General features: G+C 38.9%; 1 long non-coding RNA gene across 1 annotated transcript; it reads right to left on the bottom strand.

Annotated features, from left to right (window-relative positions):
* Positions 1 to 3,456: 3,456 nt before the first annotated feature.
* LOC113490079 lies at positions 3,457 to 14,683 on the bottom strand. Its single transcript, XR_003400145.1, has 2 exons — positions 12,458 to 14,683; positions 3,457 to 3,546 (listed from the first exon to the last, which is right to left on the bottom strand). It is a non-coding gene; the product is annotated as an uncharacterized LOC113490079 (long non-coding RNA).
* Positions 14,684 to 15,250: the final 567 nt, after the last annotated feature.

The raw sequence follows: 15,250 nt of genomic DNA, 5'->3' as shown, positions 1-15,250 counted from the left end.
AAGGCAGCAGAACAGCCCTTTCCCCATCAATCCTCTGGGCCCCTCTTTCCATCAGGTCAGGTGAAAATACTGCTTATTAACATAATTTATTCGTCTTGTGTGAAGGAGATACAGTAGTGCAACTATAAATTCACGTAGCATAGTTGCTGTGGGTAAGGTGAATCGATTTTCCATTCTCTGTCTCTCAGAGCTTATTTCCTTGAAGAGACAAGTCGGGATATACCTCAGTAAGCAGTAAATCAAAAAGTCTTTTTTCCTCGCTGTATAGTTGGATAAGTTTCAGAGACCACTGCTCTTTCTTTTTTTAATATTTTTTATAAAAGAATGTAGCCTAATGTAACCTCAGGGATGTTGGGAATAGTCAGCAAGGTTAAGAGCTCTGAAATTAATTAAATAAGCCCATATGCTACAGCTTTGGCTGCATGTTTGACTGGAAGTACCTTTTTATTACCTCTAATAGTCTATAAATTCTCCTGTTTCCAAAACCTGAAATCTGTAAGGTTTCTTTTTTAGACTTTTTTTTTTTTTTTTCCTGTTTTCTTAAGCTTTGGGCCTTTAAATTTCCAAAGTGCTTAGACACTGTAATCAGTGCAATAAAAGTGCAATTATCACTTCCTACATGCAGTTGTAACTACCCAGTCATATAAGATCAATTTCTGACTCAAGCTGTTTATGGTCTAGTTCAGATACAGCAAAGATGGTTTATAAGGAGTAGCAGAATTAAAAGAACTGAGGATGTACCAGAATATATATCAAAACATCTTTAATTAATTTTTGTGTGAGCACAGGGTTGCTTGAGTAGAAGGGCTTTGCTTCAAACAAACAGCTGTAGTAGTAATAAAGCTGAGGGTAAAAATGGATTGGATTTGAGGTTACATAAGAGGACCAGTAGATCAACATCTGTTTTGCAGAAAACCTCAAAGATCTCTGCTGTTCATTCAAAGAGTTCATAAAATTGAATGCAGACAGACAGGGAACCTGATCTAGGAAATGCATGGGGACAGCAAGACATGTCTGCTGTCCTGGGCTGCTTCTGAGTGAAACCTAAAGATGCATAGTTTCTCAAACACCATGACATCTTGCTCAAACTCAGTTGCCAAGCAGACAAAATCCTATCAAAATAAATAGTCTGTCTGCATAAATGAAAAGCTACATGGTAGGAGCACCTTCACCTTTCTTAAAGCTTCTTTTGGTTTTATGCCTCTTAAACTTTGCTCCTGCACTCTGAAACCCTGTCAGCCACCTGGATGTACAGTCACATGCAATACTGTCAGTGGCAGGGGACATTGCTTACATCTCCTTGCTGCTACATGCACGGTGCTTTTTCTCTGGAGTGGGGGTAACTTGTTCTCATATATTTGCAGTATAAAACTAGAGAGCCAAGTTATGATTTGAATTCTTATTTTCTCTCTGTCTATATTTTTCCATCAAAAAACCTGTTTCATTTCCACATGCTTTTATGCCTAGCACTGTTGAAACTTGACTTCTTACCAGTCTCCCAACAAGATGTGATAAAGTTGTACTACAGGTGTTACAATAAGAGAAATGACAAATCAAGGCCTACATTAAAATCCCAGTGAACCAAATCAGTTGGCCATAATCTCTTACCTAGGATACTTGTGAGCTTGTTTCTGTGATGGGCTAGTGATTGAATAATACTGAAAAATAAGTAATTTTACACATTGGTTTTTGAACAACTTGGCTTATTTGGTAAGATGGGGGCATTCCTGCTGGTATATTAATATAAATAAGAGTTTGTAAAATGAAATGGTGCCAGAATACAATTCTATATGCAAACCAGAAATTTTTTTCATTAACAAAAATCAGTTTTGACAAGTTCTTGCAGAGGAGAGGGGGCTCTAGCATCCTAGTGTGTCTAGCATCCTGTTCTCTGTGAAATTTCATCAGGTGATATGAGCCACACCAGACAGAAAGGAGAACTGAACACAAACTTCTTCTACATTATATGTAAGTACTTCAGGATTTAAAAAAGCACCCAAAACAAATTTTTGATTGTCCTCAGTTAAAGATGAAGAAAGGAGTCCTGGGGCAGGGTTTCATGCTGCAGGCTACCCACAGGAATGCTGACATGGTCCTGTCTCCTAAAAATATGAAAAAGGTTTTGTTTATATCGTGGTTCAAGGAGAGGAAAAAGTTGAAATGTCCAAAGCTTTAGTAAAATACAGCCTCTGTCTTCCAGTTAGTTTCACTGAAATCAGTAGGACATCCTTGTGCTGAGGCTTTGACCACTGATGGCTGGGTGGTTGCGTGCCTTCCTCCAGTCAGTTGAGGATTTGCAGAAAGGTTGCTTGGTGCGTGCCCGCTGTGGACCTGTGCATGGCTTGTTGCAATGCTAATAGGTGCAGTTTAGGTGCAGTTTCAGTTGTGCTGTGGGTGACATTTGGCTACTCAAAGGACAAGATATGAGGGGCAGAGCCGAGCCTGGGAAACCTGGGACCTATTTTTAGCGCTGTTACCAGTGACCTCTTGTGGCTCAGATACTGCCGTGCGGAAGAATAATTTGTTTGGGTCAGGATGGGAGGCTGCCAAGAAACGTCTGCATTGCAGGTGTCTAATCTGTTGCGCTATGTATGTTGTCGCTCACTTCCCCCACCATGTACTCCAGCATCGATGTATATAAATTGTCAACTTTCATGTACGTTGCAACTCTCCTTCCAAATCTTGCCTGAAGGAAGGGATGATACATAGGAAATGGCTTTATATGCTGCTAAAATTTTGGGTTTTCATTCTCCCAGAGACTGTTTTTACCATGGGTTTCTGCCTACTCACTTCTCATTCAATCTCTCCTGCATGCTGTGGCCACCTTAAATTCAAATCACAGGTGTTAACAGGCTTTCTGCATGAAGCCTGCCCCAGTTTATGTACAAAACTTCTGAAAAATCACAAGATTTTGTTGAGGACAGTATTACAAAACACCTGATTTCTTGGACATGTACCTGGAATTTGCATTCATGTGAAGTCACTGCAGGAAGATGACAAAGGCATCTAGGGTAGAGAGTGTATCAAGTTCATGAAACACCTGCATGACAAAATTAAGAACAGCATGGCAAATCTGATGAGTCCACACAGCTTTGAGGTGTCTGGGCCTTGACATCGTATCCCACTAACCTACATTAATCAATCACTATCTAGTGAGAGATAAGAAATGAGTAGACTGGGGGAGGAGGCAGGGGGTGCTCCAGAAAATAGCTTGAGAGAAGTCCTGGAAACTGCTCTCGGTGCCCATGCACTGGTAGCAGCACGACTGAGTTTATTGACTGAATTTTCTGGTCAATCCAAGGTCTGAGTAGAGTGTGAGCAGCAATTGCTGTATCTAGTATCAGGAAGCTCTCAGAAACTTCTGGTACACTGTGAGCAAAGCGGCTGTCACAGAGCAGGGGGTCTGTGATCAAATAAGGAGGAGCCAGAGATAAAAAGGACGAAACAGCTCTTTTCCCTTGCACATTGTCGTAGGAAAAAGACAAGAAGCACAGGATGGTTTGTTTTAACTTACTGTTAAATTCTTAACTTCTTAACTTTAAAGTCCTAACTTTAATTTACCATTAATTATTAACTTTTAAGCAGCCAACTGTTAAGTATTTACCTTCATAATCCATAATTCATAATGTTGCTGAGACTGCTGCTCTGTTTGCTGATAGCATGCCTACAAATCAAGTATGTCCTGGGTCGCCCTTATTTCCTCTTACCCACAGGTGTCACACAGAACATGGTTTACTGCAGTTACACAGGGAGTACAAGCCATTTACAGTTGTGTGGTCCCACTTCCCACCTGGCAAATGTATGTTCCACTGGTAACCTTTGGGTGTCCCTATAGAGGCTTTTTGCAAAAGTTGTGCAGCTTTTTATAAAAGTTATGTGGCTGCAGTACAGCTAAACAAGCTAGAGTGTTATAAGATAATGGACACAGAACATTAGCTCTCCTTGTTCATACAAGGAAGTGCCACTTTCTTCTGCATCATGCATCTCTGGTATATCCCCTACAGTAATTTATGAACTATTGTCCATGAACAGTTGCCATTTGTCAGTAGACAAGACATGTGTGTATTAAACAAACTATAAGTCCGTGAGTGCTTCTGCTAATTTCAGGGTGTTTAGAAAAGCAGCCATTGTAGTCCCCCTATCACTTTTGGAGTATCAATTATGTCTACAGCATTTTGGGGCTGTCAACTTCCAGATTACAATAGAAACTGTACTCTCAATATGCTCCTTAATAGAAGGAATGCAAGCTCTTCACACTGCTTCATGTCTATGAATCGGGTTTCCTCTGTATTCCCGTTCTGCTGCAGAGACCTTGGACCAGACACCAAGGCTTTGGAGTGGTGTCAGGAAGCATGAACAAGATCTGAAAAATCTGGGCAAAACAGCACACTACAAAGGCCATATGAGTATCATAAAGCTGAAAAACAATCAACACAACTGATTGACTCAGAGATTTTATTGCTGTAACTTCCAAGATGTGTTTCAATCTACGTGGAGGTTTGTGTGGGGATAGAACCCAGATCAGGGGTCTGGGGACTCTCATGCCTGTTACAGGTATGCGACTGTAAGGAGTGAAATCATCAATCTGCCAGCAGGAAGCTCAGAGGTAAGCAAGCATACAGTATGTATCTCTGACACCTGACCTGCTTTCTTGACACAGTGCCACTGTCAAGAGAATCACAGAAGAATGCTTGAACTCTGTAGTTCTTTATATCTCAAAAGACAGGGTAGCAGATCACAGATTTCCAAGTATCTATGTTATCAGATGAAGTAGATTGAAACCAAATGACCTTCTATTGTCTGTAGACATACAGACAAGTGTAGCAAAAGGATTTCTCCTTCAGAGTAATGTCACAAAATTATTTGCAGGCAGATCCCCAACACATGGATAAATTGTTATTTTACCTTCTATCAACATTTTCTAAATGCTCTAGACTTCACTGAGACTTCCTCCCCTTGCATATATGCAATAGCTTCATGACACATTAGCTGTGACTAAGAAAACTCAAGGGGACCAAACTTTTGATTCTTCCAGTATTATGGATTGATCATAATGAGGAGAGGAAAGCCTGCAGACATTTCTCATCTCATCACAAATTATCTATGTAGAGGTAAATTAGGTGACTCAGAGGAGAAATGAGTCTGGCAACACATGGGGCAAGGTAGTGTGGTTACTGTCACCTTTTACAAATGATAAGTAACATTTATAGTGGCAGACAGGTCAGTGAGTTGTGATATTGATCTGTCAGATAAATGGAAAAATGTCCTTCACGTAGTTGCTAAAAGTACTTTTACTGGTAAAAGTAAATAAAGGATTGGAAGCTACTATTGATGATGTTCCCTGAATTAAACTCCGAAGAGGAAGTGTCCAACAGATCAAAACAGTGCACAATGCAGTAGACTTAAAGAAGGATGTGACTGATGTCTGAACTTTGCTTGAGTATCTTACTCTGGACATTTTTGCTAAGTGAGGAAGGGCTGGTATTACCCATCATGTTACTGATGTTGATTTAGCATGTGCTTTCTGAAAAGTTGCAGAACAGCTGAACCCCAAAGTGGAGCAACAAGTGAAAATAAAGTTGATACTGGAAGTCACTGAGCCATGTAATACTCTGTGGGGTAGCCATAGGTGTCATCCCAAAATGGAATAGGGAAATTTGGCTCAAGGTTCTAGGAAACTCAGGTCGCTTCAGAGTATGCTGTCTAAAGTCCTAAATATTTGTGTCCCAAACACTTACTAAATGTTAGAAAATACCATTTTGTATTGATGGGTTTCACAAAGAGCTGTTGGGGGCATCTGTGCTCAAATACAATTGCTTCAGGATCTGCTGCTCACATCTGGAACAGGTAGGATGCTTGGTATTGCTCTAAGGGGTTACTGAAAAAGTTGTCTGAGTCATATCGAAGTTTCTAGATGATAAGACATAAAAATCTATCTAGTGCTAGCTTGCTTGAGGATAGACTAGCTCTGTGCATCTGGTGAAGAAAAGTTTATATGAATTTGTCCAAGTATAAGGACCCTTTCGTTCTTTTACAAAGAAAGAGATTTTAGCTTTAAAAATTTACTACAATGAAAATACACACCAGAGTAGGGCTGCAAGCTGTGCTCATCTAGAAGCAAGCAGAAAAACATACCCTGTTAACAATTAGCAGAAAAGTGGACCTGCAAGAGCAGTAATATATAACCATAGAAAAAGGCCATCTCGTAGTAAAATGGTCATGTGAAACAGCAGAATTTTGCCTCTGAGGATTTATTTTTTCATTAATATGAAAATATTCCATTGAACAGTAAAATACAGTCAGGTATAAGAATGCCATTTATCAAGTATGACTAAGAGATATTTGGTCTTGCAGCCTTACACACTAGGAAGTGGGATATAGAAAGTTTTAGGGTGTTTTTGTTTGGTTTTCGTTTGGTTTTTGGGGTTTTTTTTGGTTTTGTTGTTTTGTTTTTTTTTTTTTTCCCCCACTAAAGACACTGACCCTTTTCTCATTTCTCTCTCACTTCTGATTTCTGTTACGGCAGATCAGCCAAATCCTATTACAAACTCTGTTCGTTTGGTTGTAACAGGTTCTCTAGGATTTGTAGAGAAGCACTGTATAAAGTAAGCTTGTGGTGCTGGCTTTGCAGTGATATTACTATTATAACTCTTTTTTCTATTATATATTCTATCAATATATAATTTAGTGAAAACAGAATAAAATCTCATTCACACTTACACCAAAAAATCCCCACTGTGAAAACCAAAAAAACCCCCAAACCCACAACAAATTTGCCATCCTCAGTTTCTGTGTGCTAAAGGGTGTCTGGGATGACAGACTCATAATTTGCATATGGCAAGGATTGAGAAGAACAGGGAAAAGGACAGAGAATATTTTATAAATTCTCTCTCAGAGGTGAAAATTGATTTTAGGGTGAGATTACAGACTAAGCAAAACCACAATTCCCTATTCTGTAACTATATTCTTTTCATTCTGCCTGCCTAGGTGCATAACTTTGCATCTCGCTTTCTTAAAAAAAACCACTTAATCTGAGTAGATCCCCATAATTAATAAACTGCATCACTATTTACTGTTTCACAAGTTTGTTATTTCATACACAGGTCTGGTCAATGGTGATTGTAAATCTTGATATAATTGGTGTTAGTTTTCAAGATTTGACAGATCTTTGCCAAACCAGACATTTTTCTCTTAGTAGATTTACCTTGCATTATAACTGTATTTGAATGAGTATATAATGTAGCATTAAGTTATATGTTGTATGAAGACAGATATGCTATTTCTGAAAACTGGTAATCTTCACAAATAGCACCATCAAGCTTGATGAGACACTTAGGCTAATGCTCCATTGGTTTTATACTGCTAGCCTTTACTGGTAAACTACATACCAAATTTCTGCAGGTCTACTGCATCTGTGCTGCTTTTGCTTCCTGTGTATGGACACATTAGTTCTCTGTCTGCCTGGAATTTTCATGTGTTCAGGGTTATGTTCCAGCTTTAAATATTCCTTAACAATGTTAATAGCCTTTCATACTATGGAACTGGAAAATATTTCATTGTGATATATATTAATGGCTGATAATATTAATGAATGGTAATATTCCTATTATCATTCTTCCTTTCTTAACTCTCCTCATTTTCCTGGACCTTGTGCTGCACTTACTCTAAGGTGGCCAAGCTTGATATGGTTCCTTAGGAAAATTTCTATGGGCCATACTCTACCCTCTTTCTTGAAAGGCCTCTGGATGAGAATACAAGTACTGATACGACCTTAAGAGAAGTACAGCACATAGGAATGTTTTTTCTAGACCTATGGTGGAGCACAGCTGTGTATTACATCATATGAAGGGGATGTATGTATGCATGGTCCTGATGGTGGGTAAGTAGAAGCGTATATGTAAAACATATACAGCCAGCTGTAAGAGTTGTTCAGAAGATCAGTATTGTCTCAACACTGTCATCAGGGACATGGACAGTGAGGTACCTGACAACGGCTTGCTTGGCCTTGCTGATCCCTGGAGTGGGAGGTGGTGCAAAGGCTCCAGAAGGCAGAACGGCGAGTGCTGTGCAGTTCTCCTGAGCACTGACCCGTGTGGTGCAGGCAGTGCTGGGCTGTTCTGCGGTACCTGAGCCGCGCAGTACAAAGAGTGCTGTGCTGTTGTTCAGTACCTGGGCCCAGCCAGAGCCGTTAGAGATAACCGCATAGCCACTGTCAAAAAAGATGGATTGCAACGGTTGCCATAACATCGATGAAGAAATCATGAACCTTAGACGAACTTTGCTTCATTATAATACCAAAACACATTTCCTGGTGGAAGGCTGCCCGCCACCAAGACTGACCATGCCTCAGACACTCCCCCTGCACATGTGCGATGGCCTCGCTCGAGAAAGGCAGAGACCCCTGAGGCGGAGGTGGAGCAAGGTGTGTTACTGAGCATAAAGGGATGACTGGACAACGAAAATTGGAAGCTTCCCCACCAAGGACCATGACAATTGACGACACAGCATCAGCTGGATCCGGGACCATTAGGACATCATGAGACCAGCAGCGGTAGCTATAACCTCTCTCTCTCCTCTCTCTAAAACTTTACTTTTTCCTTTCTTTCATCCATCTCTATCACGTGCCACTTCACGGGCTACACAATAAAGTTTCACTGGTTTATTACTGCTATCCCCTTTGGTGTTGGTCACCTTAATCTCGCACTTTCGAGATCCTAGCAAATGGAACCATCACAAGTCCACTGAGCGGACCATGACACCAGCCCTTTACCAGATTTTTTGATGCTTAAAAAAAATCAGCCAAACCCTTTTTCTACTTAGTCTTACAATCTCTATTTATCCACTCTAGTGCAGAATTGAACATCAGAACTCTCTGCTGCAGTAGGCCTGTGTCAAATGGTTCCATTTGCCATTCAATAAAATTAACTGAGAATGCAGTAACTTATCTTGCCTATAAATTTTATCTATTCTGACTTTAAAAGTGAGAATTAAGTAATCTTTCCAAGCAATTGGTAGAGGCTAGGAAATTAAATCAGCAGAAAAAATACAGCATATCTAGAAGTATAGGGGAACAGGAAATGACTAACCACAAACCTAAGCATGTCTTGGCTCTCCCCTCTCCTTTCTCTTTCCTTCTTCATGCCCCCACACTAAGCAGAAAAGTATTTATATATAACACTATATGCTTTAAGAAAAAATAAAGAAGGAATCATGAAATGAAACTGGAGGTTAAATCCACCAGCTGAAAACTGGTGCAAATATGCTTGCAAGTGTGAGAATTTTAGAGTAGAATTCACACATTAATACAAAAATGGGGAAACCATCCTGAAGCCAGAGTTGTCTGCATGTATATCCACGTACTCTTTTTCTCAAAACCCCTGTATTTTATTTTAATTTGGATAACTTTCCTTCAGATGATCCCTCATGCTCCCAGACTGGCCCAATCCCAGCTTCTGGTTGTAGTTTCATGATAGCCTATTTCAAGAGTCTTCATCACTGCAAAACCGTTGAAAATAGCTGCTTCCGAAGAGTATTTGAAACACTATGGTTGACTTCAGGTCATGTCTACACTTCTGAATTGAGCCTGGAAATCTCAATTGTCAATACATCCTGCTCAGTATCCACTACAAGTTTAGTTCACTGGAATACTACTCAGATAGACAAGAAGTATTTGCCTGCCTAGTGAAATGAAAGTAAACTACTGAAGGATTTGTTAGTAGATTTTTGCAAATTGCCTCGATTTTTTTAACAAAATCAGCAACTTATACTTCAATCACAGGGTAAGCATTCATGTAAACTGATATGATTTTGTTTAGTAAACATACAGAAAATTTTTCCATGTGCTTTTATTAGGACAACGAATCAGAACATTCTTCTACAAACCAGGCTTTGTTCTCTAGTACATAACTAATTTTTACAGAAGAGTTAAGAAAAATTCAACTCAAGAAATTCAGTTTACAGTAAGCAAGTAATATTTTTTTGTGCTATCTTATGCTGCATCCATTAACCAGTTCTTTAGCTTCAATTTGCTTGACTGCAATTGCAGCTGCATTTTGCAAAGTTTGCCTACTGTATAGTCAGTCACCTTGTACACACAGTAAGTTTGTTCATTCAGCATAATGATGAGGATCTGGTTGACACAGAAAATAGAATTGCATAGAGTATGTAATGAAATCTGCACTTTATACTTCTGATACAGAAAGCAAAAGAATTCAGCTTTGCCCCTTAAACCCAAATAGGAGAACAACTTAGCTCATTAGCAAAGACCACTCGATAAGGTAATGAAAGTGATGCATTTGAGTCCACCAAGCCATGTGTGTGATCAATCTTCAGAGCACAGTGTGCAGGAAATCACTAGTTTGTGTAACTTTATTTAAAATAAAATCAAAATGATTAAATCATAAAGCTCTGATACATAGGAACAGAAATCAGTAATACGTTAACATGCCAGAGTCTGGGACAAATTGTCTTTTAACAGAAGTGAGAAGTACTTTAGAATCAATCAATGCTTAGTGGCTCTTTGAAAAAAGCAGAACTTGTTTCTTAATACACAAAGTATTAGACAGATTTTTTCAACTCATGTCTCAAAGCATTGTTACAGGCATGTAAAAACACCAAACGTGAAAAATTATTGACTTCTTTCATGTGAGATCAAAACTCCCCCTCCTGAATTAAGGCCAAAGCAATTTCTTCCTGGAAACCAGAAATGGAGTTTTGAAAAATGATCATTAAATTTCAAGAAAGCCCCAAATCAAGACATAGATATGTGCACACTTCAATTATACAATCAGTAACACTAACTGCAGGCTGCCTGCAATTTTACACAAAAAATAATTCTATTATGCTGGTGTGCAGGTACTTAAAATTACCCAGTCTTTGTACTACATATGCAAAGGTACACCATATTGCACTAACTTACTTTTTTGCATCTGAGAAGACACTAACCCATAGGTCAACAAAAAAATTAGATTTATAAAGTCCATGTGCTAGGTTTAGGGTTTTTTTTCCTTTAACTTTCGATGTACTTTTAACTGTTGAAGTCTCCGAGGTAAGGAGTGGGCTACAGTACACTTCAGTTAGTCATACAGTTTGAACAACTGGAAAACTAAGACTAGCACAAGAACATAAAATTTCATTTAAACTTTTTAAGTGCTAGACTGAAATGCAAAAAATAACAGTAGGTAGGCTGTAGGCAACTGATGTCTCCAAGAAAAGTACAAAGTCAGAGCTCAGCTAATTAACAGATAACAGCCCTGGAAATGGCATTGTAACTGGAATTTTTAAGTGGTAAGAAAACTGCAGAAGCTGTGCCTGGTTTAGCCTAGCTTTGGGTAAAACTCAGTGAAAATGACTCCTTCTTAAATATAAGCATCACCACACCCTTTCAACCTACTTTCTTCTGTGTAATAACGGCCTTCCACTTCAAATTTGAATGCCTGTGTCTCATCTACCAAAGTGATCCAAGCATTTTCAGCACTAGTAGAAAGATATATATGTAAACTGTTCATCTTCAGAGATCTTCCTACTGATGAGAACTATTTGCAATGTTTCAACCTCTGCAGTGATTCATGCTTCTGAATTATTCTTGTCTGACTAGAGAACACTCGATAGTCTTTTAGCAGGATGAAATTAGTAAGCATTTTGATTACTCCATGACTTTCCACTGCTGTAACTCTATGTGGAAACTATTTTTTTGAAAACTACTCACAGAATTATAAATGAATTGGCCCTGTTCTCTGATTAGATGGAGTTGTTAAAACCAGAATAATTGCTAGCTCAGGGCTTTCAATGCCTGCTACTCAACTTGCCTCTCCTACAACTTTCCATTAACAAAATGTTTACTGCTCTTGCTTTCAGCATAACTGCATGCTTTCAGTAAAACTGCATGTAGTCCAGACATAATTTTATTGCTTTATTCTTCTTCTGTTTTAAACTCAGTAAGGCAGTAGGATATCACTAGGATTATCCAGCAAAATAGCTTAAACAGAAATCTTAGGGAAAAGCATAAATTAGCTTTTGTACAGAAGTAAAAATTGTTAAGACTGAGAAAGAAATAGACTACTCTTTCATGAATTTCAGATTATGTGAAATGTGCCATAACTTTACCTACATTAGGGAAATTACAAGAAGATAAAACCTTCAATTATAAAAGCATGAGGTAAATTACTAACACTCTGAAACTACTTGTTTTATAGAAGTGTGCTGAACAGGAAAGAGACATAAAAATTGGATGTAAATTTTGAGGATTTAATTCTAATTTTGTGTTGAACATCTCTGAAGAAGGATAAGGATTAATTTTGGTATGTCCTTGTAGACATGAAGTCAATTGGAGGCATGACTGCAATAAAGCTGTCGGCAAAAATACAGTAAATTAAGTGACACAGATGAAGAAAACAGAAATAGGTTTTTGCTATGCTTAAAGACAGAGGTCCTTGCTTCAGACCTTCAAATCAGAAACATAATAAACTTTTAAATGTCCAATTTGCTTGTGGTACTTTATGTCTTCACACCTGTTTTATGTTAAATGTCACTAAAGTCCTTCAAGTTAAAAGGCAGTCTTTGGAAAGAAGAGAAAGAAGAAATATGAATTTTCATGCTAAGAAATAGCACATATTCCAAATAATCCGTCTGTATAGGAAAAAGGTCCCAAGTCATGTGGAGGACAGATATAGATCCTCTGATATGTACTTCAGGATTTCAGTGAAAACTCTCACGGGTAAGTTACGGGCCCTTTACTGGCTGCATAAAAATGTACACACAACAGCTGAGCACCACAACCCTGCCAAGATCTGTGCTGTTCTACATGAAATAAAAAACCCCATCTAAATCACAGCTATCTTTGCAACTGGCTCCCTCAGCCTCTGACCTCAGGAGATGCTCACAACCACAGGAAACCGTCCCTGCTTCTGTACCTGAGAGGGTGAACGTTGGCTGGACCACACTAATTTTTCCAGTGACATTGATTATTGATCAGCTGAAGATTGTCTCACAGAAATCTCTCTTCCAGCAGAGTTCTCTGATGTGATACAGACCTGCTCTCCAGAGCCCAAAGGAAAGCTGCTAAGATTGGTAGAAGGATAAAGTAAGTAATGCAGCTTTCTAGGAGAGGCAGCAGACTGGATACATCATCTTCTGCATCGATTAGCAGCTGGGAAACATCAAGCATCAGGTAAAAAGGTACCTGGTAGCTTCTTCCCTGCTACAGGCAGATACTACCACCAGTCCAAATTCTGCTCCACAACTTGTGATGTAGTTACATTTTTCTGAACTGCTTTTGTACTATTGTCTTATTTTTAGCTTTTCTGCTTTTTTGGGGGGTGTAGCTTTAAAAAAACCACATAGCTGTTGCCTTTCCATCTGTTTAGCAAATAGGGATAGTAATTTTGTATCAAATCAATTTCTTTTGAAGAATCCTGTTTCAAGTTCTTCAAAACCATTTCTGCTTTTTTCCATCTCCTGCTAGGGTGAAAGTACAGTATGACTGACACTGTCCTGAAACACTTTTTGCAACTTCAGCTTACATCTGTCTGAAGAAGCATCACACTGATGGACTGTTCCTTTCTACTGTGTTCTGCGTTTGTTTCAATGGCTTCATTAGAAAGTGGCAACAGCCGAAATCAAATCTTTAATTCAGTCATGTATGCTGCATGCTCGAACACCTGACTTTCTAGCACATAACTGAAATGATCCCAAGGTCACGTTAACTTAACTTTGAGCAATCTTTGGTTCTTGATATAAAACTCAAACACAAGAAAAATAATATCGTCTTCAGAAATTACAATTCAGTGGGCAGGGAAGGTTCTAAACTGGATAATGTATTAGGAAATGGGCCACCAAGTTTAAACATTTAATGTGACCTTAACTGTTTTAAGCAAATTACATTTCATGTGATGGGATATGTAGGAGCTGAACTTAGTAAGGTGAGCTTTGTCTTAGTAATACTAACCGCATAATAACTTGAATATTATCCACATGGACTGTCTAAGAACTATGCTAAAGACAGCTCAAGAAATGTCCCATTTTCTCTTCTAGAAAACATGAAGTAAGCATTTGATTTTTGATGGCGCAGACAGAAAACTTCCTGGTTTAGCTTGAAAAAGCCTCAAATAAATCAGAATTTATTTTCCCTAACAGCACTTCCAACTGGAACACAGCTGATTTTCAGCAGAAAGGTGCACACATAATTCAGCCAGAAGCGCACAAGACAGTGCATCTTTCAACGTGCAGTTAGGAAACGTCATAGGAGCTTGGCAACTTTCATTTTGTTGCTCTTCTTAAAAACATATTTTTCTTATTGTTAAAAACTTGAAAGCAGCTGTCCTTGGAAAAAGTCTTAAATTTATCCAACAACCTGTAGTGACACACACTTTGTAGAAAAATAAGGGGAATAAGTAGGTTTGTGTCCTGGTTTCAACCATGATGGTTAACTTTCCCTGGATTGAGAAGGAGCACAGTTAGAGGGCAGGATCCTAATCAGTCATTGGAGTATTTCATACCATGTGACGTCATGCCCAGGGATACAGGTGGTCTCCATTTGCGGTCTCCATTTTCAGGTTCCGGTCTGGTGTGTGTTGCTGTGGGGAGTGGTTGCTATGCTCGGTAAGCCACTGCTGCATTTTACACATTTCTTTTTTGACTCACTATTGTTACTGTTGTTCTCGTTCTATTTAGTAAATTCTTTTTATTCAACCTATGAGTTTTCTTTTGTCCCTCCCCTATTTCACCGGGGAGGGGGAGGTGAACGGCCTGCCACGTGGTGTCTGGCTGCCAGTTGAGTTCAAACTTCAACAGTTTGCATAACTAGTAAGACACTGTATCATCTTATTCCACTTTTAATTCCTTTTAGCTATAAGACTTGTGCTCATTTTTTTTCTTTAAATCAAAACTTAACTGCTAGAGTTAGGCAAAAAGTAATTTATTGCCTTAAAGTTTTCACAGTGATTTGTATTTCACAAGATGAGTAAACAGTTGCATAAGGAAAAACAAAGTTGTGAAAAAACCCCTAATTTTGGTCCTAGAAACAAACTACAGCACTAGGTAGCTGCCTTGCGATGTCAACATGCCTCCTTCAGGACACTTCAGTATGAACTTCGCATGCAACCTTTGGGCTCAGTTTGTGTTTCTGTCACCATTCTTCCCTTGCAGCATCTAAATCTGTGCAGAAGAACACAGGGTCTTCCAGTGGCAGCTAATTCCACAGGCGTGAGCACAACAAATGTATAAATCAAATGCCGCAACTAACTTGCAGGAT

Source organism: Athene cunicularia (genome assembly GCF_003259725.1).
Source record: "Athene cunicularia isolate RWA chromosome Z unlocalized genomic scaffold, athCun1 chrZ_part2, whole genome shotgun sequence".
Taxonomy (NCBI): Eukaryota; Metazoa; Chordata; class Aves; order Strigiformes; family Strigidae; genus Athene; species Athene cunicularia.
Note: the sequence above shows the minus strand (reverse complement) of the source record. Positions and strands in the feature narration are given on the sequence as shown.